This window comes from Octopus sinensis, linkage group LG15, assembly GCF_006345805.1.
Source record: "Octopus sinensis linkage group LG15, ASM634580v1, whole genome shotgun sequence".
Taxonomy (NCBI): domain Eukaryota; kingdom Metazoa; phylum Mollusca; class Cephalopoda; order Octopoda; family Octopodidae; genus Octopus; species Octopus sinensis.
In genome coordinates, this window is record NC_043011.1 from 1,939,949 (window position 1) to 1,943,843 (window position 3,895).

The window sequence follows — 3,895 nt, forward strand, 5'->3', positions numbered from 1 at the left end:
CAACACAAGAGTATCTTTGATCTTGCATTTATATTAATGTTATACACAGAAATCAGAAATAGACTTGTTCTGAAAATCTGCTTTATATGCATCAAATTAATATTTTCTTTGGTCTATCATATCAGATTCCTCACATTCTTTTTGAACTACTGGGTAAGTAAGATGCTCTTTGGGCAGCAGGTTTTGTAGATTCTTTTATTCTTCATATGCTGTAATAAATTTTCCCTGATACATTCACTAGTATTAGTGTCTTGAACATGAATAGAATGTACATAGCTTAAATGATTAGTATTTTATTTGTCATTGACAGAATAATAACTGGGTTTTTACACATGAAATTACAATAGTTTGTCAAATGTATCAGCTACTTTTATGAGTTTTTACGATCACCAATTTCACTTTGCTACGGCCATCTCCAAAATCATTAATCATATGATAGTAAAATCAATAAATTATACTCTGCGGCCCTTCATATTCCACATCTGGAATGAAAGAATAAATTGAAAGTACAGAATTTCAATTGGTACTTCTTCCTTTTCCTCAAATTTTAACACATTCACTCAACTTTTAGGAAATTTTATCCACTCTCTAGTATTGATATTGAATGATTATCCAAAGCATAATTTGAGGCATATTATTTAGTCATGTCTGTATTTAAGATTACTATAATACAGCTAAACAGGTTTTGAATGAAATCACTTTCCTCTTTTTCTAGCTTGACTGGTAACATCATATACTCTCACTGTAAACTACAAACTTAGAGTTAGTTAAATTCTTACACCTCCCTACATCTCTTATATCTCGGCACATGTTGACACAAACTGTATAGAAAACATACAGCTCACTTGCATTGATAAAAACCCTTCCACCTAATTTTTAAGAACCTTGTCTGTAAAACTGTTAAAAAGATTTCCAGCTTCTCAGACAAAGGAAAAGTGCTATAGAACTGCAAAGCACACCAACATGGCTTCAGACAACTAGATTTAGAGAAACAAATTAATAAAACTTAAACCCTACAGGAAAAATAAAGCAAAATGGAAAACAGACACACATATTGCCATCAGGCAAAATCTGGTGTATGTCTCCAAATCCAATATTTCCAAAGCTTCATAAATCTGATTTTGGAAATATTTATCCATAGACTACAAAAGTTCCATTTCATTCAAACAACACTAATTAAATTGGAGTCACAATTACATAAAAAATAAATAGAATGTCATCACAGTTATATGACACCCAGAGTAATAGGTGACAACTGATTCTATGAAGTCATTTGAATAATTCTTTCAAAGTAGCATGTATGAATTAGTGTGTGTTTGTGTGTGTGTGTGTGGGTGTGTGTATCAGACACCCAGACTGTGGCACTCAGACTGTTTGGGCTTAGCCCCAGGATAAATTTACTAAAGTGAACGTATATTTGCAAACTGCTTTAATTTCTGCCAATTCTTCAAGTATGAAATTTCAGCCAATAACTCAGGCTCCTTTTATTGATCCTGGTCACAGTTAATATAGTTTCATTAAGCATAGGGTGGTTGTCTTAGAGGTGCCCAGTGTCAAAAAATAACATTTGTAGCAGATGTCCTCTTGACATCATTCACACGCACCTAACTCAGGCTCAAAAGTTACAATCCGAGTTCATCATCATCATCATCGTTTAACGTCCGTTCTCCATGCTAGCATGGGTTAGATGGTTCGACCGGGGATCTGGGAAGCCAGAAGGCTGCACCAGGCCCCAGTCTTATCTGGCAATGTTTCTACAGCTGGATGCCCTTCCTAACGCCAACCACTCCGTGAGTGTAGTGGGTGCTTTTTACGTGCCACCTGCACAGGTGCCAGGCAAGGCTGGCAACGGCCACGGTCGGATTGGTGTATTTTATGTGCCACCGGCACGGAAGCCAATCGAGGCGGCGCTGGCATTGGCCACGAGTCGGATAGTGCTTTTTACGTACCACCAGACCAGGGATCCTGGCTGGTTCAATTCGATTTCGATTTCGATTTGTTATCTACAATTGTAAGAATTAAAAGTAATTAAAATTCAATGTTTCCTTGAAACAATAAATTTGTATAGAGATTAGGATTTAAATTCCAATCTATGAAAAGTTTCCATTCTTCAATATTCTTAAAGGAACGAAAAAATCATCCAGCAACTGGGGCTAATATGAATGAACCTGGTAGGTGTAAAAGACTAACTGGCATCTCTTGTCAAGAGAACAGGTGACAGTCAGATCACTGATGTTTTTTGTGCACTCTGATGTTGCAATTTGACTGCTGTTATTCTGTGCGTCTGTGTATAAAGATCAGCTGTGTTTTGAAGGGTTGCATTATTTTTACTCTTAACTGAGAAATAGAGAAAGACATAGTGATAGATATAAAACAAATAAGCCATTTGGGCACTAGCGTGGCTAGAGTGTGTGCTACTCGGGTTGTTCCTTCTGATTGCTACCCCGGACCCCACAAAAATAGACATATTGCCTACAACAGACCCAAAAGTGCCGCCCCTTTAAAAGTGTAACCTGGGGTGGACCGCTCCTACCATGCCCACCTCCTAGCTACACTAGTGCATTTGGGGCTAGAAATAAAGTGGAAAACATGAAATTCTTCAAGCAGGCATGTGTTTTATGTGAAATCTGGAATGGGCCCAAGTGATGCTGATGACCCGGAGTTGCCTCTGGTGTCTATATAGTGTATATATAGTGTATATATATATATATGAGAAAGTACCCAAAAGAAACTGGAATTTTGCAATATTATTTTATTCACTTAGTTTTACATGTTTACACTTTTACTGTCTTCAAAGTATTTACCATTTGAAGCAATTATTTGGTCTAGATGTGTTTTCCATTGTTCAAAGCAGTCCTGAAACGTTTTAACATCTCCATTCTTTTATCTTCACCTCTTCCACATCTGCAAAACATTTTCTTTTAAGAACCTTTCTCATTTGTGGGAACAAAAAGTCGGAGGGAGCAAGATCAGGTGAATAGGGAGTGGGGGTAGGTAGAGACATGCCATTTTTTGTCAAAAACTGTTTCACACTCAACGTGGTGTGTGCTGGTGCATTGTGAGGAAGCTACCACTCTCCACTTTGCCACAGGTCAAGGTGATTTTGTCTCACTGCGTCTCGTAAATGCTTCAAAACTGCCAAGTAAAATGGTTAACAATTTAACCAGGAGGAACAAATTCTGTGTGGACAATTCCTTTTGCATCGATGAAACAAATCAGTATCATATTGACATTGGACTTCACTTGGACTTCACTTGAGACGCTTTTGGGGTGGGACATGGTGACATTGAATGCTCCCATTGACTTGATTGCTGCTTCATTCCTGGGTTATAGCTGTACAACCAGCTTTGAAAAAGGGTCCAGATCAACTTCCAACTGTTCTTTCAGTTCACAACATACATTCAGTCATGACTACTTTTGATCTTCCATGAGCAAACAAAGCATGAATTTTGCTGCAACTCTTTTCATTCGCAATTCCTTGCTCAAAATTCGTTGGCATGAGCTCCAGGACACACCAGTCATATCAACAAGTTCATCAATTGTTTGGCGATGGTTCTCCGAGATCAGTTCATGAATTTTCGTGATGTTTTCATTCGTTCAGGAGGTTGTCAGACGCCCTGAACAAGGTTGGTCTAAAGCATGAAAAACACTCATAAACTTGTGTTTTGCTCATGGCTGCGTCCTTGTAAACTGTGTGAAGCATGATAACTGTTTCAGCCACTGTTTTCCTCAGCGGAAAACAGAATTTCACAGAAGCACTCTGTTCTTTCATTTCAGCCATCGCAAAAATCATCGAACAGGGGTGAGGCCCTGCAAAACAAAGATGCACCACATGGCAGAACGACCTCACTCGACAGCGCCTGTTAGTAGACTGATTCCTGAAGGTCACATCAAT